This window comes from Chelonia mydas, chromosome 3 (assembly GCF_015237465.2).
Source record: "Chelonia mydas isolate rCheMyd1 chromosome 3, rCheMyd1.pri.v2, whole genome shotgun sequence".
Classification (NCBI taxonomy): Eukaryota; Metazoa; Chordata; order Testudines; family Cheloniidae; genus Chelonia; species Chelonia mydas.
The window spans coordinates 14,188,279-14,212,684 of NC_057851.1; the positions used below are offsets into that span (position 1 = coordinate 14,188,279).

Sequence of the window (24,406 nt, forward strand, 5' to 3'; positions counted from 1 at the left end):
AATCAGGGAAAGGACCACTTGGAGTCCTATTCTCCCAAAATATTCCCCCACGCCTACACTCCCTTTCCTGGGGAAGGCTTGAGCATATATCCTCACCAATTGGTTACAAAGGGACTACAGATCCAAAACCCTGGATCTTAGAACAATGGAAAAATCAGTCAGGTTCTTCAAAAGAAGGATTTTATTTAAAGAGAAAAAGGTAAAAGAATCACCTCTGTAAACTTAGGCTGTAGTTAACCTTACAGAGTAGCAGAAAATTCAAAGAGCACAGAGGAACCCCCTCTAGCCTTAGTTTCAAAGTTACAACAAAACAGGGATAAACCTCCCTCTAGCAAAGGGAAAATTCACAAGTTGAGAAAACAAAGATAAACTAATACGCCTTGCCTGGCTGTTACTTACAAGTTTGAAATAAGAGAGACTTGTTTAGAAAGATTTGGAGAACATGGCTTGATGTCCGGTCCCTCTTAGTCCCAAGAGCGAACGGCCACATAAACAAAGAACCCAAAACAAAACCTCTCCCCTCGCCCCCAATTTGAAAGTATCTTTTGTCCCCATTGGTTCCTTTGGTCAGGTGCCAACTAGGTTACTTGAACTTCTTAACCCCTTATAGGTAAGGAGGAATTTAGGCTACCCCTATGGTTATGACAGGTTCAAATAAAGGCAGGTTAGTAGGGATACAAAGTTCTCTATCAGTTAATGGTTGTTTGGTGACCTACAAAAATAAGTTGACAAGTTCAGTCTAGTTCCCTGTAGACATTTGTCAGCGCCACAAATTGGTACAATCGATGAAAGTCTAAGCCGCAAAGAACAAGGACTCAAAGTTTGGAGACAGATCTACCTTCTATATAATCTGTTTTTTGATGAGCACCCTATCACTGTGGTACTAAAACCACAAAAGCCCAAAATAGAGTAGCATGACTTTGCATGTGTAGGAGGTTTTCATGAGATGGCATGGAGAGGGCGTTTGAAAGGAAGGGTAATCTTGTAGTTAAAGCAATGGACTGGAATTTAGACTATATCTACAGTTTGAGCTGGAGGCATAACTTCCAGTTTGAGGAGCTAGCCGGCTAGAACCCATCTGAGTATGTATTTGGGGCCTACGCTTTTTGCAATGTGGCAGCTCAATCAGACCTAGTGCAGTTATGTCTCCTTGAGCTGGAAATTATACCTTCCAGCTCAAGTGTTGGCATACCCTTAGGAGAGCCAGGTTCCTGCTACAGGCGTCCAACAAGACCTTGGGCAAGGCACAATCTCTGTGCCTCCATTCCTCACAGGGTGACCAGATGTCCCGATTTTATAGGAACAGTCCCGATTTTTGGGTCTTTTTCTTATATAGGCTCCTATTACCTCCTACCCCCTGTCCCGATTTTTCACATTTGCAGTCTGGTCACCCTAATTCCTCATCTGTAAATTTGCGATAATAATATTTCCTTTCTCCGGCTCTTTGTCTGTATTGTCTAATCAGACTGTAAATTCTATGTGTCTGTACAGCACCTATGGGCCCTGATCTTGATTATGGCTCTTGGTGCTCCTGTAATACAAACAACAAATATAATGAATGAAGCATCAATTCTGGGGAAAAGCTTTTCTAAAAAAAAGTGTGGTGTAAAAAAAGAGCTTGATCTGAACACACTCAGGCGAGGGCCAGGGCAGATGCATATTGACAGAGCTGTGTGAGGAGCCTGCTGGGCTGCTTCTGATTTCAGTCTTTTGTGCTACCAATCTAGCACCTTTCGAAGGCCATGTATATTTTTTTATTGTTTACCAGTTCTACAAACAGAACTGTTAATGTAAGCAGCTTCTTTGGCAGCTTTGTGTTTTATCCTGCGTGCTCATTAGAGCTAGACGAGAGCCAGAGCACAGATTTTCAAAGAGCCTTATTACAAAGGTTATAAACTGTAGTTGTTAACATGCTGTTTGAAGCATGTGCTCCAAACATCAGCTGTGCAAAGCTTATTAGAATATCACACTTCAGTCAAATGTTTAAGAAGCTGGGATTCTCCCAAAGGGTTTACATTTTCTAATGTGTAATATGCTTCTATAGACAAGTAGGCACAACTCTTTCATATCATTGCTTCAGTCTGGCACTTGGGAAGGAAGTATGTAGTCAACTTCAACTTGTGAAAGCTGCATAGCACCACATATGCACAGTCAGATCCAATGAGTTGGTGGTCTCAGTCCGGTTACTAGTGATCAGGTGTCAACAGAGAAGAAGTATGGTCTTGCAGTTAAGGCACTAGACTGGCACTGAGAAGAGCTAGGTGCAAACTGGCACTGCCACAGACTTCCTGTGCGATTTTGCTGAAGTCACTTAATCCCTCTGTGCTTCCCTTCCTAAATTACGAAATGGGGATAATAATCCTTATTTTATCTGACTTGTCTGTTTAGGTTGTAATCTCTTTGGGGGAGTGACTGTGTCTTACTATGTGCTTGTACAGTGCCTAGCACAATTAGGCCCGAGAGGCCTCTGTAATGCAGATAAATAAAAATGACCATCATAACTGGCCTTAGCAGAGAAGCAAAGGATCTGAACAGGCTGTAGAGAATGAGCTATTTTCTCATGCCTAGCTATGATCCTTTCTGAACTCTAAAGGGATCTTTTAGTATTGTGAAGTGCCATACTTACCTGCACTGCTGCAAACATAACAAAGAACTAAAAATCCCATTGAGTAACATATTGATTAGTCAAATGGCAATAACTCAAACCCTCCCTGTTCTCTGTGAGGGGGGCACCTCTGCTGAGGCCAATTAGTTGCACCCACTTTTAAAGATTTTGGGTGTCTCTGAATGAACAGCAAGGTCACTGCTACACTGGGAGGCCATGTGGCCAGCTAGCTGCTTGGGAGGAGGCAGAAAGGTGACTGTTCAAGTCTGCACATTTGTCAGCATCAAGGCTGGGAATGCTGGCCAAGCACAAGAGGCAGGGGGTAATTCCTTCTCCTTGAAAGAGAATATCTTCTTTTCAAGGTCTACGTCTTCATCAGGAGAATGGGACAGTGTTTCTGTTGAGTTCCCCTCAGAGGAAGAACATCACATCCTTCTCAGGATCTGTGTTTGAACCTGAGCAGTTGTGTGCAGTCAGGACATATATTTTTACCGTGAGAGGATTATCTATTTTGAGATAAACACTGAATTAATAGTGGTATCCTTAGAAGGAAGACCTGCCAATCCAGATAGTAGCAGAATGCTCGGACACTGTGGTGACGATGGCCTGAAAGTACCTACATAGATAGATAGACCCACTCCAGGAGACACCAAAAACTTGTGCCTACTCCCTTCTCCCACCACATTCCTTTGCCTTTGTTTGGGGAGTAGATGGGGAGGCTGTTGGCTTCTGGGACATTAAAATAAATATATAGCTACAGATAAGCTCAAACCAAAACCCCAGTCCACACCCCTGCACTTTGAGGAAATTCAGACCCCACTCTGAACTTGGCAGCTAGCCCTATAGTGGGGCAGAACCAAATCCCTACCGCTGAGCACTCCTCGGGTGTGGGAATCTGGATCGAAACTGGGAAGCTCAGACTCACCTTTTCTTTAAAAAAGAAAGCAAATGAATTAGGGCATCTCAACCAAAGCAAGGACAATTCAATAAACCAAGCAGAAAATACCACTCCCCCTGGAACTGCTTGTGTCAGTTAAGAGCAAGAGTAGCAGAAAATGAAAATGACACTAATTCCAGTAGAAAAGCCTATAGCGGGGCTTGATGATAAAAGAGGGTGGGGTGCCACTGAAAACACCCTGATGCAGTGCTCTGACAAAAATAAAAGGACTATGCGTAAACAGTTAAACATAGCAAATCTCCCATTCCCAGGGTTCCCGTAACCTCTGATAATTTTCTACAATTCTCCCCTTCGTTACTCCGGCCCAGGTTTAAAATGATGCACTGCTATAAGTTAAACAAGCCACACAGACGACCCTTGGCACAATCAATCAGCAACGATGGCTCGTGACAAAAGAAATGGAAGTGGAAAAAAAGTAATTTCCTCCCCTGATATGCGACCGCACCGCTTTGAGGTAAGCTGCCAGTTCAGCAGGTAGAATCCAAAAGGAAAGCAGTAGCACAACATGCCTGCTGACCATCACAAAGGGAACCAGAATCTAGAAAAGTACTGGCAACAATAGCACCCATCTGTCATCGGCTTTCTCTCAATTCCAGTTGTTTCAGACAATACACAGGTACAGAGAGCGGCACCTGTATGCAGCAACTGCTGTATGCAGCAGGCACCAGTGTCCAGAACATTTGATTATCTGAGTGTGGAAATGTCATGGAGAGAAGTTGCTTAGAAATGAATCAAGAGGTCAGTCACATCCGCAAGATGCCACATAAAAATATTTAGCTCTGCTGTAATATCTTTATCCATAGATCTTAGAATGTTTCACAAAGTTGGGTAAATGTCATTATAATCATTTCATAGAGGAGGAAACAGGAACCGAGACATGAGGGGACCTTGGTGAAGGTCACAGAGCAGGTCAGTGGCACAGACAGAAAGACAGCCCAGTCTCTTCATTCTGAATCAATATCTTAGCTACTCCCTCAGCTCAGCCACAAGGCCCTTATCCCGCTCACTTTCCCCTTAAAGACCCATGCCATGCTTCCTACAGAGAATAAAGTAGACCTGTATATACATATTTCCTATTGTTATTCTGCTTCCCCTTACCTATGTCTACTTGACTATTTCCCCATTAGATTGTTAGCTCCTTGGAGCAAGGACTGGCCTTTTTTGAATGTTTGTATCATAGCTAGTACATCCATCATTGATGCTCTCATAAACAAACATTACCTAATAATAAATGATGAAGGTTCCGAGTGAAGAGCCACGGAGAATGAGGTTTTATGGTTAACTATTGGAAAGGGATGGTACAGACAATCTCCATGTCCCACTAAGATACCTCAACCCTAGTTTGGAAGAACCTCCTGTGGGTTTTAGGCTAATTCATTCTATAGATTGGTTCAAATCTCAGTTTCTCTACCAAAAAAAAAAAAAAGGGCGGGGGGGGGGAGCAGGCAACAAAGTAAACTATGATGGTAGGCTTTGTGATACATCCATGTGGATATTGATATGGTGCCTGTCATCTTGCCATCTGGCACTTACGGTCAGATTTTCAAAGGATTTAGGTGCCTAAAAGTGCAGACAGACACTTAGGGTATGTCTTCACTACCTGCCGGATCGACCCTCGGGCGCTTTCCCATCCACTCCTGTACTCCAGCGCCGCGAGAGGCGCAGGCAGAGTCGACGGGGGAGCGGCAGCTGTCAACTCACCGCAGTGAAGACACCATGGTAAGTCGATCTAAGTACGTCGACTTCAGCTATGTTATTCACATAGCCGAAATTGCGAAACTTAGATTGATTCCCCCTTTCCCCCAGTGTAGACCAGGGCTTAGTGGGAATTTCAGAAGCATCCGAGGTGCTTTTAAAAATCCCAGTAGGTGTTTATCTGCATCCTTTGATGCCTAAATACCCCTGAAAATCTGTCCCTCGGATACTATAAGGGTCATATAAATATTGAACTAGACAGTAACTGAACTGATACCGTTTCCTCTTTACACACAAGGCATGAAGGGAGATTTTAAAGAGACATAGATGGGCTCTGAAAATCTCCTTATCATCACATAATAACTTTGACTGCTTCTATCCAGAGTTGGTTCATAACCAGTGAAAGGTTTCTGGTCTCATTAGCTGTCCTTTGAACCAGGCAGTTCCCCTTTTAACACTTTTAATTTACTTCATTTTTGTGACCTCAGGTTTGCCAAGGCCTCGTCTAAACTACAAACTCAAACACAGAATCACAGAAATACAGGTCATCAAGTCCATCCCCTGCCCTTAGGCATGACCAAGTAAACCTAGGCCATCCCTGACAAGTATTTGTCCAATTTGTTCTTGATGGAGATTCCACAATTTCTCTTGGAAGCCTATTCCAGAACTGAACTACCTTTTCTAGTTGGAAAATTTTTCCTAATGTCTTTCCTAGATGGATCATAGATTTTAAGACTAAAAGAGACCATTCGATACTCTAGTCTGACCTCCTGTATAAAACTGACCGTAGAATTTCAGCTAGTCACTCCTGTATTGAGACCAGTAACTTGTGTCTGACTAATGCATGTCTTCTAGAAAGGCAACTAGTCTTCAAAAGATCGTTTGTTCCAATGGTTAATCACCCACCCAATTAAAATGTGTGCCATATTTCTAATTTGAATTTATTTGGCTTCAGCTTCCAGACATTGAGTCTTGTTGTGCCATTCACTACTAAACCAAAAATCCCATTAGCATCCAGAATTTCGCCCCCCTTGGAAGTACTTATAACCATAATCAAGTCATCTTTTGATCTTCTTTTAAATATGCAAAACAAATCAAGCTCCTTAAGTCTATCCCTATAAGGCACTTTTCTAGTTCCTCAAATCAGTTTTGTAACTCTTCTCTATACTGTCTCTAATTTTTCGACAAAATGGTGATGTGTGCACTGCAAATGGCTAGAAAGAGCACAAGCCAACCTAAACCAGCCTTTAGCAAAGGCAGAAAGTACATGGCATTTGTTTTTTACTGTTGTAGGTTTTAAAACGTATTATTATTTAATATTTACAAAGACCCCAGTCAGGATCAAGGATCAGATGTGGTAGGTACTGTGCAAACACTACGGAAAACACGCTTCCTACCCCTAAAAGTTTAGACGCTGTGGCCTGATGGAGACAGCCCTGAACTGGAATTCAGGAGACCTGGGTGGTATTCCCAGCTCTGCCACTTCCCTGTTCAGATGACCTTAGATAAGTCACTTTGCCTCTCTGTGGCTCAGTTTCCCCATCTGTAAAATGGGGATAATGATACTGACTTCCTTTTGTAAAGTGCTTTGAGATATACTGATGAAGTGCTATATAAGAGGTAGGCCTTATTAACTATTATTATCTAAGGCTTCATTCCTGCAAAGAGAATCAAATGTACAAACTCCTGCACATATGCAGAGTCTCACCAAGTCAGAGAGGCTCCACACTGGTGCAGAAATATGCCTGTGTGGTTCTCTTTGCAGGATTAGGGCCTAAGTGGTATTTTCAGTAGCTATCACTGCATGAGGGAGGGTTACATGGCTTTTAATAGGCCCCAGCGTATTTACAACTAAAAATAAAATCAAAGCAACTGCAGAACCTTTAAAGGCCTCTGGCTTTCTAATCTATTTAAAATATTTTGCTTCTGAACTGAAAGCAGTTGTTAAAATTAATTGGTAAATGTCTTTAATGCTGGAGCTTGTATCTTGCTGGATTAGTTTATTATAAAATAAGCTCAGCTCCCAGCAGACTGCATCCCAACTCAGCACTGCATTCTTTGGAGATGATCAGCTTTTTTCCATGTGGCAGAGCATAATGGTTGTATGATTTTATTATCAGCAGGTCTTAGAATAGGTCTACTCATTTTCATGGTCCACAGAGACCGTGAGGTGGGAGTGTCTCAATGCAAAGGCATTATTACCCAAATCAACCAAATTTCCCTTTGCAGGCAAACTGGATTCTCAACGTAGCAAACAGGTGTAAAGGTTTCATGCAGCCAGAGCAAGAATTGCTGATGAGTGGGACCCTGAGTCATGACATTTTTCATCAGCGCTTTCATAAGCCTTGAGGAAACTTGATGAGTTCAAGAGAACGACCAAAAATAGCCTGGAAGTGGCTTCTTTACAGTTTGGCTCATGTAAGGAAATGAGGTATGATTTAGTGTTCCCATTTATTATACTATCTACAAGGTCAAATTGCACTAAAATCAGCTTAGGCCTTGGCCCTTTTTGTGAACATTTTATACTACTGGAAAAGTACAAAAGATTGAATAATAAGGATATTTATTTTCTGGCATGTTGTAGCATAATAATAGGGTAATAAATGTCAAGGCCTCTGCACTATGCATCAGGCACATGCTGATCAAGGGCGTGAAATTCTGTCAACCGCTCAGCTCAGAAAATTATGACTATCAAGAAAAGAAATTTAGCAAAGCGGATTAACACCTTTTGGGCCGGTTTCATCCCTAGTGTAAGCTATTTAAGTCAATGGAGTTACATCAGAGATGGTCCAACCCTTTCTGTTGAATGGATGTAGAGTCAAATTAAGACATTGCATCACAACTCTCCTAAATTACACCCCTTTACTGTTATTTTTGCCAAGTTTTATATAGCACATTTTGGAAGTCTCAAAGCACTTTACAGAACTGTACACTAAGCCCACATAGGCACGACTTCACTTCACTCACCCCTCAAATGCAACCTGTGTGGCGGAACGGAGTAATTTTATAACAGCGTACAGCAACACTGCACAACAGTTGGAGAATGTAAATTGACAAATACCACATCCATTTCAGAATATAATTATCCAAGCTGGATTTCATCAGTGGAGTCAATAAACTTAGTTCTATTAAAGGTGCCAGGAGATCTTGAAGAACCACATACTGTCAGAACTTTGGCTTGATATCTTGAACACAGCACCCCTTAAATTATCAACACGATGCAGTGCCACTTTGTCTATCTATCTGCGGCTCCTATTTCCATAACATCTGAGCCCTTCACAGTCTTTAATATATTCATCCTCATAACACCTCTGTGAGATAGGATTGTCCTTTTACAAATAGGGAACTGAGGCACGGAGAACCTAAAGAACTTGCCCAAGGTCACACAGAAAGTCTGTGGCAGAGCAGGGAATGGAACCCAGGACTCTTAAGTAGCAGGCTAGCTCTCTAACCCCTGAGATGTCCTGCCTTGCTGGTTTAGTATTGACTCAGAAGAAATCCATTTATTGACTCACTAGACTCAGTTCCTATAGCAAATAGGTGTTCTTTATAGGTCTCCCAGCCACATTTGACCAAGCACCACCCTGTTTCATTTGGGATTAAAAAACAGTGGAATGGCTGCTTATCCCACCACAACTGAGACATGAAGAACAGAAAACGATGTGGGATATTATAGTAACACTTGAGTTTTCCCCTAAAGTTTATTCACATTTAAAATGCATTAAGACCCTGTGCGGATGCTCTCATTCAGAAGTAAAGTGGCCTTGCTGAAGGCTTGATTTACACTAGGAACTCATGTCGGTAAAATCCACACCCTGAGCAACGTATTTATACCAACCTAACCCCTGGCTGGTGGAACCCCTGGCTTCTCCCATCAATGTAACTATCACCTCTCGGAAAGGAGGAGCACCTACATTGACGGGAGAAGCTCTCGCATTGGCATAGGTAGCGTCTTCACTAAGCACTACAGCGGCACAGGTGTGCCACTATACCGCTGTACATGTAGGCAAGCCCTAAGCTGCAACTACCTAAGGCCACTTTACTTCTGAGTGCGGCTGTTCGCACAGTTTTCCCCTTTACCAGTCAAGATAAGTTAGAAAGCAAACAATAGGTGTATGGATGCAGTACCCAATGAAGGTGCTGAAATTCACTTTCCAAAAAGCATGTTTACACAGGGACACCCAGGAAAGTTAAGGCAAAGTAACTAAAAGTGTGAATTTAAAGCACGTTAATTTAAAGTGCATTAAACTTTAATTTCAGCACCTTCATTGGGTACTGCATTCATACACCTATTGCTTTATAGCTGCTTAACTTCAGTTTCGGGGCTTATAAGACAAAAAGCTTTGTATTTAGTAACACCTGATAAAACAGCAACATAAAGTGGAATTTAGGCACACAATAAAAAAAGCTATATTGTGGAGGTCACTGGAAGGGGACAGATACTGATTTGTATTCATCAGACAAATATCTTACCATTGATCAGTTACAAGATAATTTTCTTTCTAACTTATCTTGACTGGTAAAGGGCAAAACTGCATAACTCCATCCATCTCTGCTTTTCTGCTCGCATCTCTTTTTGCATTAGGCCCCTTGTCCCTCCCCTAAATTTGAGCAGTGATGCCATTCTCACTGTCTTGTGTGCCTGCATCTCCTGCAAGTGTTTCTTTGCTCTTTTCCATGCTACAAATTCTGGCCTCAGTTTCACTTGGTACGATCCCCACTGAATCAATGGGCTAGATTCCTTTGTGCTGAAATTCCATTGCAGCCAATAACTTGGTTCTATGGCAGGGGTGGGCAAACTACGACCTGCGGGCCGGATCTGGCCTATCAGGGCTTTGGATCCAGCCCGCGGGATTGCCAGCCCCGTGGCCCAGCAGGGCTAAGGCAGGCTTCCTGCCTGCCCTGGCCCCGCGCTGGTCCTGGAAGCAGCCGGCACCATGTCCCTGCAGCCCCTGGGGGAGGGGGGGTCTGAGGACTCCATGCGCTGCCCTCGCCTGCAGGCACCGCCCCGCACAGCTCCCATTGGCTGGGAACAGGGAACCACGGCCAATGGGAGATTTGGGGTAGGTACCTGCAGGTGAGGGCAGCACACAGAGCCCTCGCCCACCCCCCCCCCGGGGCTGTAGGGACGTGGTGCCAGCCGCTTCCAGGAGCAGCGCAGGGCCTGCGCAGGCAGGGAGCCTGCCTTAGCCTCACTGCACGTCACTGCCTCCCTGGAGCCGCCCAAGGTAAGAGGCACCGGGCAAGAGCCCACACCCAAAACCCCTCCTGCACCCTGGACCCCAATCCCCTGCCCTGAGCCCCCTGGCACACCCCTCCTGCACCCCAACCCCCGATCTGAGCCCCCAACCTCCTGCCCTGCATGCAAATTCCCCATGTGGCTCTAGGGCCAAAAAGTATGCCCACCCCTGTTCTATGGGATTGTACCCAGGCAACTGCGAACAGCAACTGGTAACCAGGTAAACTCTTACCTCCAAGTCCATTTATATGAATGTTCCATAACTTAGAGTACGAAGCACCCAGATGAGGTGGAATGAGAACTGGACTCACTGTTTGGAATAAACATCTATGACTATAATTACACGTGGCCACAATTAACAATGACTGAGGGCCCAGTCCTGCACACACTTACACTTGTGAATAAGTTTGCTCATATGAGTGCTCACACTCAAGTCAATGGGACTAATCATCTGAGTCAAGCTGCTTATCTGCATAAGCAATGACAGGATCAACTCATTGAGGCAGCAAGATCACCCTGGTTTTAGTAAACTGCACTGTCAATATTTTCAGCAAATCCACTTTGAAGTTGCTGCTGAGCTTCTCTCCCTTTTTTACGTTGCACTGATTGTCATTGTTGAAAGACTGCCCCTCACATGTCTGAAAACACTGACAGCAGTGCAAGGCAAACTTTACCCTTAGGAAAATGCATAAAGCACAGGACACCCACTCTGGAAGTCACCCTCTAGTGAAAAAAGATTTTCAAGGAAACCAGCAATAATCCCCAGAAATATCAATACTAAGACAACAAGATTTTACAAGCCTAGAAATATCACAGTGCTAGCACTCGTGCTTGTTGAAGACAAGACTCGTGCTTGTAGGCTTTTTAAGGTCAGGCTTGACAAAGCCCTGGCTGGGATGATTTAACTGGGAATTGGTCCTGCTTCGAGCAGGGGGTTGGACTAGATGACCTTCTGGGGTCCCTTCCAACCCTGATATTCTATGATTCTATGATTCTAAGAGCTCAGATGGCAGAATCCCTCTAATATTTTGACAACAATTTCCATCCCATAAGAAATCCCAATATTTTGAGATCTGTTTTTGACCTGCATTGGGACAAAATGTCAAAATACTAAAAAAATGTGTAGAATGAAATGTTCCAAATATTTTTTATTTGAAAACGTTGAAACATTTAGTTTTGGGTGAGTTGGACATTGATCTGCTGGGCCGCATGGAAGGTGTAGTTCGGGTACTTCACACCTCCATTCTTCTCCGTGGGTCAGGTTCCCTGTATGAGCTACATCTCCCATGAGGCACCTTGGTCAGATGGCACCATGATGCACCAGGGTGATTGAACAGGAGAGAAGACTGCAGTGCATCACGGGAGATGTGGTCCAGCCAGGAAGCGAAGCCAATAGAGGAGAATGGGAGCACGAGGCATGCAACTTACAGCTCCCATTAGGTGAACACAGATTCTAGTCCAACTACCCCAAAATGAAATGCTGTGATTTCTGTAGGCCCAACCGAAAACAAAATATTTAGTTTATTTTTTTCAAATGGAAAAATGGAAAAATTTCAGCAACATAAAAGTTTTCCAAGGAAAATTTCAATTTTGAGGAAATTGCATTTTCTGTCAAAATAAAATTCTTAACCAAAGGAAAACTCCCAACCACCTCTATTTTTCAACAACTTTTCTCTGATTAATGATTTTGTTTTATGTGAAGTACTGTCCACTATTAGCAAACATAATCCTGTCCCTAGAGGACCAACACAAGTCATAAAATAATTATTGAAATGATAGAACAGAACTTATTCCCAGAGAACCTCTGAATCTAATGCAGTCAGAGAAAACACTAACTAAAGACTCCTAAGGAACTACTCTGAATTCATGTTCAGGCATTGCTAACTAGTCTAGTGTAAAATGGCTTTGACATACTGAAAGTCTGATCAGTTACAGGAAATTCTGCCCTAAGGTGATATTAGACAAAATCATTCACCATGGCTTGGAATCTTGAAAAGCAGCTGAATGCTTCTAATTACTTTTCCTCCACTGTAATGGCTTTTCATTCTTCATTTAAGTCTAGCATTTTAAAATTGAAGTAAGACATTCTCTGAGGATACTGTGATAATGTTTCACCTCACCACAGCCAGAGACGTTGAAGACAAATTTCATCCCCACACCTCAAAATGCATTTGTCCCAGTCATCACACCCAGCTGAGTCTCACTGACTATTGGCAACAGAGATGAAGTGTTGTCTAGTGGCTGGAGCATGGGACTTGGGCTTGGCATTAAGGGGTATTGAGCGCTATTGCACATTGGCACTGATTTGCTGTGTGATGCTAGGCAAGTCACTCAGCCTCTCTGTTTGCATGTATTTAAAATGGGAATCAACATACTCACCTGCCTTCATGGGCTGTGAAGATTAGTTGATAAATGTTTGTAAAGAACCACATACACCAGCTTCACCAGAGCTGCCAGATTTAGAGTGGGGAACATATTGCATCATCCAAAGAGACAGAGCAGTATGCCTGCTCCTATTGTGTTTTGAGGAGCTTGGGAGGAATTGTGCTTCCTAAGGCACACAATCCTTTCCTCAGCTTTCCTCTTGGAATGGTGCAGCTCCACCCCAATAAGGGCCTATGCCTAAATGCCACAGTCAGACTTGTTTATTTGTGATTACTATGTCAAGACTATAACAGGATTCAAAAAGAACTAGATAAGTTCATGGAGGATAGGTCCATCAGTGTTAGCCAGGATGTCCCTAGCCTCTGTTTGCCAGAAGCTGGGAATGGGCGACAGGGGATGGACCACTTGAGGATTACCTGTACTGTTCATTCCCTCTGGGGCACCTGGCATTGGCCACTGTCAAAAGACAGGATACTGGGCTTGATGGACCTTTGGTCTGACCCAGCATGGCCATTCTTATGTTCTTATGTTAAGTATCATCATCTTCCTATGGCTCACTGAAGGGATGCAATTTGACAAAGCTCATGCTAGCTGAGGCAGAGAAGCTGTGATGCACCTAAACTCAGGACTAGGGGCCTGATTCAGTGTATTGAAGTCAGTGAAAATACTCCAGTTGACTTGAAAGCACTGCGCATCCAGCCCAAAAACCAGGAGTTCCCAGCTCTCACTGACTCCCTCTGTGCCCTCATGCAAGTCTTGGCTGAGTAAACAAGCTACATTTACATTTGAACTTCCGTTCATTCACGTACAAAACCAACACCGAGCACTTTATCCACTGCCTGTTTCCTCAACATATGGCAAATAATTTGAAAAGCCTCCCAGGCGTAAAATGGGGATAATAATTCTGAGGGTTTGGGAGGATTAGTTCGCTGATGTCTCTACAGCCCTTTGAAGAATGAAGTGCTAGACAAGTCGTGCTAGACAAGGGTTAAGGGTGGTTGCTGTTGGAACGATCGAAAGTTTTTTTTACTAAAGCAGTCGCTGCACAAAACGATTTTGCAGAGCCAGCCAAGCAAACTAATAATGAGGTTTGATTTCTGAGCGTGAACTGGTGCACTTTCTGCTGACTCCCTTGGACAGGCTCCCTGTATATTTTTGGGATGCTATGTCAAATGATCCCTATGACATTTACTGTTCTGGAACAACCTCAGCAGAGCTGTGAGCTGCCAGTAAATGTTTCCCTGGGACAATTATTGGAACTTCACTGTCATCATTGAACTATGACACAAACTGATAAAAGATATCAAGTATCAGAGGGGTAGCCATGTTAGTCTGGATCTGTAAAAGCAGCAAAGAGTCCTGTGTCACCTGATAGACTAACAGACATATTGGAGCATAAGCTTTCATGGGTGCACGTTGGAGGCATGATAAGAGGTATGCCTGCCTGTGTAGGGATGGCCTAGGAGCACTGGCTGCAGAGAACACTCAAGTGTACTGACTATCTCAGCTAGAGCTTCCAGACACTACTGCAGTATAAACAATAATAATCATAAAAAGAAAAGGAGTACTTGTGGTGATTGAGCATAAGCTTTATAAATTTGTTAGTTTCTAAGGTGCCACAAGTACTCCTTTTCTTTTTGCGAATACAGACTAACACGGCTGTTACTCTGAAACCGAATAATAATCATGAATTCCCTCAGTTCTTCATTATCATTATGTTATCAGGTAAAAAAAAAAGCATTATATGTACATGATTTATTGATAAGGATAATAATATTAGACTAGACTCGGGAAATAATTGATAGACAGGACTTAAGTAAGAGATCTTGAATAGCCTTACGGTTCAGGCTATGATTTTGGTATGTAGGTCATGGTGTCCACAGTAATTGTGAATTTGAGTAAAATCTGTGCCCCACACAGTGGCGACTCCTGGCTGGTCGAGCTGGGCCCAGGTCCCAGCATTGCAGCCTGGACTACTTGGTCATTGCACCACTCCGGTTTGGTGCATCTGCCCCTCCATAGATGGAGATGGAGGTCAGACATGCCAAACCTGAGTGGCATTGCAACGCCACTCAAATTTGGCCTTCTGACCCTCCGTCTCTATCTGGGCAGATGCACCAAACCTGAGTGGTGTTATGACCATGTGGACCAGGTTGCAATGCCCTGAGATGGGAGCCGGGGCCAGGCCTGTGGGTCAGGAGCCACTGCTGCAGGATGTGTGTGGGGTGGGATCACCCTTCTATCACTCCCCCGCTTGCCCCCCACCCCTCTGTCTATGACATATGGTTGTTTTCCCCCACCTCTGCTGTGAAATTTATTAAAAATTTGTGTGGTAAAATTGTAGGCCAAGTTAAGGTAGATGCATGTTATAATCCCACCCTTATATGACCCTACTTCTGCAAGCATTTAATCATATGCTTAAGCCCATCCATATTCAGCAAAGCATTTAAGCATGTGCTTAACTTTAACCATTTATTTAGATCTCATTAAAGTCTTCAGCACATACTTGTAGTTAGTGACGTGCTTTTTTTTTGTTTGTTTGCTGAAGAGGGATGGGCTGCCTAATTGGGGCCTATACTGTTACCTTGAAAGCCAGCAATGACACAGCCATGCAGTCACATGGAGTTGAGATTTCAGTAGTAGGAACAATCTTCCAAAGTGCTGAGTGCCTCTTGGAAGGTGACTTTAATGTGAATTGAGAAACCTCATATTTCTCAGGAGCTGTATTCAGCATCTCACAGCATTGGGCTCTTACAGAGAGAAGGGTGAAATTCACCCCGTACATAGGGCCAGTACAAACCCTCTGTACCACTTATATCCAATTTACATCCTCAAAAGAGGACCTAAACAGGTCTAAAAAACATGACCTATGAGGAAAGATTGAGAAAATTGGGTTTGTTTAGTCTGGAGAGGACAAGACTAGGTGGGGACATGAGAACACTCTTCAAGTACATAAATGGTTGTGATAAAGAGGAGGGTGATAAATTGTTCTTCTTATCCACTGAGGACGGGATAAGAAGCAATGGGCTCAAATAGCAGCAAGGGTGATTTACGTTAGACGTTAGGAACAACCTCCTAACTGTCAGGGTGGTTAAGCACTGGAACAGATTGTCTAGGTAGGTTGTGGAATCTCGGTCACTGGAGGTTTTTAAGAACAAGTGAAACAAACACTTGTCAGATATGCTCTAGATAATATTTAGTCCTGCCTCAGTGCATGGACTGGTCCAGAGGACCTAGTGAGATCTCTTCCAGTCCTACATTTCTATGATTCTATAACTTTAAGGTTATGTCTACACTGCATCTGGGAGCCAACCTCTCAGTCCAGGTCCACAGAGTTATGTTAGTGGGGCTCGTGCTAGTGCACTAAAAACATCTGTGTAGATGCCTCTCTGATGTTGAGGCATGGGCAGGAGCTGGGGTTCTCAAGCCCACACCATCCCCAGGCTTGAAAGCCCATGCTCCATCCCCAGCTGCAATGTCTACACAGCTATTTCTAGTGTGCAAGCAACAGCTATTTTTAGTGCACAAACACCAGCCCCACTAATAAAATCTGTGGACTTGAGCTGGGAGGCTCACTCCCAGATGCAGTGTAGACATACCCTAAGTGCTGCATATTAGGCCTTGTGCTGATCTCCTGCAGAGGGGACAATTTGTTTCAAAAGGGAATGTACTCCAGCTCAGCCCCGCCTACTTGTTTTAAAGGTCCCTAGGTGTGCCTGCAGGTTCCATATTTCTCCTGCAGCTGTTGATATAAATGTCAAATTCCTAGCCACAAGAACGCTAGTAACTCGAGACCCAGTCCTGCTCCTGTGAAGAGATGGCTGAGCTTCCATGAGGTTCCTTGTGCTGTCAGCTTCCAGTTAGTTCAAAAGTATGCCCTTTGCTACTATCATAAACTCACATGGCCTTATTCTGTTCTCATTTAAATCAATAGGACAATGTCTAGTGACTTGAACAGTACAGGATCAGGCTCGTAACAGGTAAGCATTATTATTATGTATATTGGGGTAGGGCGCAAAATGTCTTTCATGTTTTCCAGATACAAAGCCTTTAAGAGAGTATGCGCTAAACAGACTGTAACAGGGTGGCTCAGCCCTTAAGGGCTGGTGGGCTGAGGCTATTGAACCCTGATTACTAAAGAGCCACACCTGTGGTTTTTCCTGTTTTGTTCTGTTTCGTTTCATGGTGAAGCAGACTTGACGGGATAGTCTATAGCCACCACCAACTAGAATGCCTAAATGCCTAACAGTTTACATTCTCTTTTTCTGCCTGGTGTCTTTCATAGAATCATAGACTATCAGGGTTGGAAGGGACCTCAAGAGGTCATCTAGAACAAACCCCTGCTCAAAGCAGGACCAATCCCCAACTAAATCATCCCAGACAGGGTTTTGTCAAGCCTGACCTTAAAAACCTCTAAGAAAGGAGATTCCCCCACTTCCCTAGGTAACCCATTCCAGTGCTTCACCACCCTCCTAGTGAAAAAGTTTTTCCTAATATCCAACCTAAACCTCCCCCACTGCAACTTGAGACCATTACTCCTTGTTCTGTCATCTGCTACCACTGAGAACAGTCTAGATCCATCCTCTTTGGAACCCCCCTTTCAGGTAGTTGAAAGCAACTATCAAATCCCCCCTCATTCTTCTCTTCCGCAGACTAAATAAGCCCAGTTCCCTCAGCCTCTCCTCATAAGTCATGTGCTCCAGCCCCCTCATCATTTTTGTTGCCCTCCTGTGGACTCTTTCCAATTTTTCCACATCCTTCTTGTAGTGTGGGGCCCAAAACTGGACCCACTACTCCAGATGAAGCCTCACTAATGCCGAATAGAGGGGAATGATCACGTCCCTTGATCGGCTGACAATGCTCCTACTTATACAGCCCCAAATGCTGTTAGCCTTCTTGGCAACAAGGGCACACAGTTGACTCATATCCAGCTTCTCGTCCACTGTAACCCCAAGGTCCTTTTCTGCAGAACTGCTGCCTAGCCACTCGGTCCCTAGTCTGTAGCAGTGCATGGGATTCTTGTTCTTGTTGAACCTCATCAGATTTCTTTTGGCCCAGTCCTCTAATTTGTCTAGGTCCCTCTGTATCCTATCCCTACCCTCCAGCATATCTACAACTCCTCCCAGTTTAGTGTCATCTGCAAACTTGCTGAGGGTGCAATCCACGCCATCCTCCAGATGATGATCTGGAGGATGATGAATGAAACATTTCAGATAATGAAACAGTGCCTTTCTAATACTACCCCATTTCTCTATTTTTATGAAACAACATAATGTAAATTTTGTTACCATAAGCTGTTCAAATTCCTCAAAAAAGTTTCCCTTTCTTTATCAAAGCCCTTACAGACCCAAAAGAGGTGATCAATTGTTTCTTCTACCTCACAGCACACACATAGTCTATCTTTGTGTTTGTTTATTCAGAAAAGACTTTTGTATAAACCAAAATGGCCAGTTAGTACTCTAAACAAAGTCACTTAATTTTTCCTTTCCAGACCCTGAAATACATCATTATCCTCATCTGTAGGGCACAATTCAAAAACCTTCTTCTTCTTTTTCTGTTGGTCTACATTTTTTGCCATTCCTCTTTTAAATTTTTCTGTACTAGGCTTTTGAATTCTTGTTTACTCAAGGGTACTTCTGTTGATCCTTTCATTTCTTACAGCACATTTAGGTGTTTTGTCCACCATTTTGTTCCCTGTTAGTTAGTGCTGAGACTAAGACTAATGCTCCATGTGTTCCCATCTGTACTCAGTTATTAGAAATATATTTCATTGATTAAATCACTTCTATGCATGGAAACACCTTTTTTTACTGCCATAAGGCCTGATATTGACAATTTTAAAATGACTGCTGCTGCTGGGCACAAAACCCAGATCCAATTTAATGCCAGCATTATTGCTACTCGTTTGGCTGTCATGACAGCTGTAAAAGCGGATATTCTTTTAGATGTACTACCTCCTAATTTTGGTATACAATACGCCATCCCTACTCTTCTTGTTTTTATATTTTTCGACTCATCTGCATATATTTGACAAAAATGACTCCACTTCTCATCTATATGTTGTTACACTTCATTTTTATAGCTATTGTCTCCTTTTGACCCTTAAGTTTATAAAATAAATCTAAATCCACTTTTGGACATCTGGCTTTCCATCCACAACTAATTTTCCCATGACTAAAAGTTTTGACTTGGTTTAGCATTTCCTTGTCTTTCAACTCCTGGATACACATTTTAACTTAAATGGCATGTGGAGTTCTAACACTGTGCATTATAAAGCGCCTATTGAGTTCTCAGAATTCCTCATCTATTTGTTTGGTACTTTCATCATTGCAACTCCCATTCACTTGGGCCCAGAAAGTTAGGTCCAGTAGTTTCATTCATAGCGTAACTGGCATTTCACTAGCAGCAGCATGTGTATAAGTATTGTAATAAATGCACTGCATGCCACTCATAATGCCTGTGCTTATATTAAATCTAATATTTTAAGTTTCAATTTTGAGGCTGACCCAAAGGCTTGGCAACCATAGTCAATAACTGGTCTGATTAAGACTCTGTATGCCATTAGTAGTGTTTTCTTATCCACACCCTCCCAATTAGTCCCCTTAATACTTTTAAGCAGGTAGATCCTTCCTTTGTATTTATCTATATATGACCTTTCCAAAGGAAGTTAGTGTTAGATATTATCCATAGGAATGTAAGCCTTTTAACTATACTTCTTATCTGATCTCCACACAGATACAGTTTACATTCCTTTGTAGCTTTCCTCTTTGTAAAACTCAATCCTTTGGTTTTAGCAATGGAAAACTTGAAACCCCATGCATTTCCCCCCCGTCTGAAGTCTCTCGTAATATTTGGTTGATTCTCTTTTCTGCCACCTTAGTATTCCTGCTCCTAATCCATAGAGTGCAATCATCTGCAAACAGAATGACACCTACCCTGGCACTTAGTCATTTTAGAAGATCATTTATCATGATATTAAATAAGGTGAAGTTGACAACACTTCCCTGTGGTGTACCATTTTTAATATTTGACATTACTTTCCCAACTGACTTACATGGTCTTTTTACTAAAAAATTCTCTAATCCATCCATACATTCTTCCCCTTATCCCTATTGTACCTACTTTGTACAATAAACCTTCCCTCCACAGCATGTCATACATTTTTTCAGTATCTAGAAAGACAGCTATCATGAAACCTTTGTTTCTCACACATTTGTGTATTTCAGTTTCCAATTTAACAATATGGTCAATGGTGCATCTTCCTTTCCTAAAACCACTCTGCACCTTATCTATAAAGCCATTATTTTCCAAATAGGCAACCAATCTTTCATTCACCATTCTCTCCATAATTTTAGCCAGATACTACGTAAGAGCAGTTAGTTTACAGCAGGGGTTCCCAAACTTGGTTCGCGGCTTGTTCAGGGTAAGCCCTGGTGGGCCGCGAGATGCTTTGTTTACCTGAGCGTCTGCAGGTAAGGCTGCTCGCAGCTCCCAGTGGCCGTGGTTCGCTGTTCCCAGCCAATGGAGCTGCAGGAAGCGTTGTGGGCCGGGCCACTGCTTCCCGCAGCTCCCATTGGCCGGGAACGGCAAACTGTGGCCACTGGGAGCTGTGAGCAGCTGTACCTGCGGACGCTCAGGTAAACAAAGCATCTCACAGCCCCCCGGGGGCTTACCCTGAACAAGCCGCTAACCAAGTTTGGGAACCCCGATCTACAGGCATCCACTTTTGTGACCAGTTTGCCTGGTTTTCTTATTTGAATTACTATTGCATGTTTCTACCTTACCCATATCACTGTTTGTTCCCATAATAGTATCATATAATTCCAAAAGAAACTTCAGTCTGCTTTCAGGAAGATATCTAAACATTATATCGCATGTAGTATTTTTACTTGAGGATGTATTTTTGCTTATATCAATAGCTTTCTCAAATTCGCACATATAAAACCATTCATTCAATGTAGTATCTTCACTTGTCCCCAACCATATCATAGTTCACGCCCCTCTTCACTGAACTGCCTTTTAACTTGGCACAAAACTGCACTTTGATTTCATCATTATTCAGCCTTCGGAAAGTTTGCTCAAACTTCTCCTTGCTCATTATTAGCACTCCTAACTATTTTGTCAGTTCCAGTAAAATGTGGGGTGTAACTATGCTTATTCTGAATTCCATTCATTCTTCTGATTTGCCTGTATAATTCTGATGTTTTGATATCTTTATTTAACCTCCCACAATACTCCCTCCAACTCTTTCTGATTTTTTCCTAATTCTTTGTGCTATTGCCTTACGTCTTGTATACTTTATTAGCTTTACGCTATTTAATGTATTTTTCGCTTTCTTGCAGGCTTTGTTCCTTTCTTTAATTGCCATTGTGCCCTTCTCATTTCACTGCGCAAACCAAGTTGAATCAGGGAATTCCTTATAAAGAACGGCCGGATGTGGCTGATAGGAGAAAGAAGCCAGGGCTGCAGTTAGAAGGGGCTGGGACTACTGGCTTTGGGTGGCGCAGACGGGGACAGATGATGAGCTCTGTAAGTGGCAGAGGAACCAGGGCTGACTTCTGTGTTATGGTTAAGGACTTTGTTTTGGGGACTCTCTGAGGATTATTTGAACCAGCCCTGGGTGGGGGTGCTGTTGGCCACAAGAGAGACTGCGCGGTGATCTAAGTGGCCTGTAAGTGGGGGCTAGCAAGGGCAAAGGGAACCCTGGCCATGAGAGGGTACTCAGTAAGCATCTGCCATGCTGCACATATAAAAAGAGATACTGGAAGGAGGATGAGACAACTTACAAGCAAAGAGATCAGGGTAATGATTGGCCTGTATCTTTTAGCGGCAGGTTTGGCTGATGGGCATTTTCTGTAAGTTAACACACAGAGCCTGATTTGTTTTGTTGCCTGGCCTGTGGGTAGTGTAGTTACTTACATCAGTGCAAAAATGGGTGCAAAATGCATTCACCTGTGGGAGTAGGGAATTCTGCTACACTAGCCTTTGAGCATTGGCCTGCTAAACCCAGGGTTGTGAGTTCAATCCTTGAGGGGGCCATTTAGGGATCTGGGGCAAAAATTGGGGATTGGTCCTGCTTTGAGCAGGGGGTTGGACTACATAACCTCCTGAGGTCCCTTCCAACCCTGATATTCTATGATTCTATGATACTTCGCATAGGTGTGAGTAACTTCACAATATGCAAGGCAGAAGAATCTGGATCCAGATTGATACATACTTTAGAAATACCACATGCATTAAATTAAACTCTAATCAAACCCAATCCTCCCGCCCCACACTTTTCTCTCTGACAATCAAATCTACCCATTTACACTGGTAATGATTTGGAGTCGTAAACAGCTTTAAAACAAAGAAAATATAAGTTGTCTGGTTTATTTTTAAAGAATGGTTAAGTTTTTGCTTTGCTTATGCATATTGAGCCACCTAATGCCGTTTTCCAGTGGAGGACATCATGTGACCCTATTACCCTATATATGTTACTGATGGTGCTGTTACACATGGTCTTAAAGGTTTCAGAGTAGCTTTCTTTTTCTTAGCACAAGAGCAGTGTACAGACTCTGAAGAAATTCTGTATCATTGCTAACTTTGTGCTAGAGTACTCTTCGTAGAAGCTGTGATGAACAGCAAGAATGTTTGCTCTCTGCCTTAATCTCACTAGTTAGAGTTGATTCTTGCAGCAGAGCTGCTCCCTAGGGACCGGGCATTTGGGCCTGGCTGAGAGGCTGAAAGAGGGGTTTCTCAGGCATGCCTGCGTGCTTTTTATGATCACCTCTGTTCAATGATTATGGTATATAGTATAAAGAAACAAATTACACTAAGAAAACACCCAGACTCTGCATCACTGATTTCTTCTCAAAGGGGAAAGCAACCTGCAATGCCCCCAAATCTGCAATCACTCGGAAAAGAGGCAACTAGATAGACAGATACACTAATTATGTGCATAATTTGCAAACATACAAACTACCCGAAAGTATAAATGTACTTTGATATGAAAATAAATTACCTTTAATTTTATAACATGAAATTGAATACTAAAATATGTTTTATTAATAGCATAAGATCAGGGCAAATTAATGAAGGTCAAGATTGATATATTCTCCCTGCCTCATACACCTTAATTACTTTACTATAAATACTTAGCTCAAGGCTCAGGGAACTGGCTGCAGACTTCCATTATCTTTAATGAAGGCTCTCAAGTTAATTTCTCATGCACTGGTGGATGGGTTTGTTTAAACAATGTGACTTTAAGGGCTTGTCTACACAGCACCACAGTCTGGACTATAGCGGTGTGAATTGTAGAGTGCTTTAATGCACAGTGCTCCAACTGCCCCATGTAGACCCTGCTAGTTGTTGCTAAAAGGTACCTAGTTGGTGTTAACATAATCTGGACTGTGGAGCCATGTAGACAAGTCAAATTTAGGGGGCCTGATTCTCCTGTCACTCACACTATTTCACATTTATGTAAACTCCATTGACTTTAATGGAGTTACTCTTGACTTGCACTGGTGATCTGTATTGGGCCCAGAGTCCCAGGTTTCCTCAATTTGTCTCATTATTGTTTAAACAGAGTCTTATAAAACCATTTTTATGGTATTTATGCTGAGGTCTGGGCTGCAAGTAACCCTACACAACTGACATAGTTAGTGACGCAGCATTCAGACCTGCTGATTTTAGCACCACCACTGTGACTAAACTACAAAACGTATAGACCCAATTTGGCCCCCTAGGCACTGGCTTGCTCTGGGGGTGGTGTGGAACTGTCCCAACCCAAGGGGGAGAGCAGGGAAGAACCGTGCACCACGCAACCCCCATTGTCTATAATGGCAGTTACAAGCTTCGAGCATTTAGGGGATTATGTCCATCCATTTACAAGGAAGTGGTAAGCACTGAATAGTATCCCCACCCAAACCAACTTCCGGTGGCATCATCCGAAAATTGCGGGGAGTTGCACATGCTGTAATTTACTAGTTGTATTACAGTGTCTAGGTGCCCTAGTTATGGACCAGCACCCCCACTATGCTAGGCTCTGAGCAAACCTGCTGTAAATCTGCTCTGCAAAACATTTGTATCTTTCTCTTGAAAACCTGCAGGGCTGCAAAATGCACGGTGGGAGATCTAACGCAATTTAGCAGACAAGGCTGGAGAGGGTGATGTATCCCCTAATGTATATGATTTGTTCTCATTATTCTCTCCAGCATTTCAGGGAGTGCCAAAAACCATAAAAACAATTATGTATAGTAGCAAAAATCCAGTACTTCTTAAAAGTACTATCTTAAAAGAGAGACATAATTGTTGTAGTTTGTTTTTTCCAGATCTGATTCTGATCTCGACTGTTAGCAGAATATTGCTTGATGGCAATCTACGAATCCAATCTGTTATGGAACAACAGTTGTCACAAAAGGTGTTAGAAGGATCTTGCCAAGTTGTTCCCCCGGTTTGTAAAATCATTGTTTCCTCTTTTTAGTAACACCCAGGAACTAAAACCAGTTCTTGTACCGTAGTGACTTTATCTCTAACCCCAGGA

General features: G+C 42.9%; 1 protein-coding gene across 8 annotated transcripts in view; it reads right to left on the bottom strand.

The window, feature by feature from the left end:
- Window positions 1-24,406, bottom strand: part of CLIC5 (chloride intracellular channel 5) — a 154,016-nt gene that overhangs the window by 54,282 nt on the left and 75,328 nt on the right. The gene's annotated exons all lie outside the window — the stretch shown is intronic.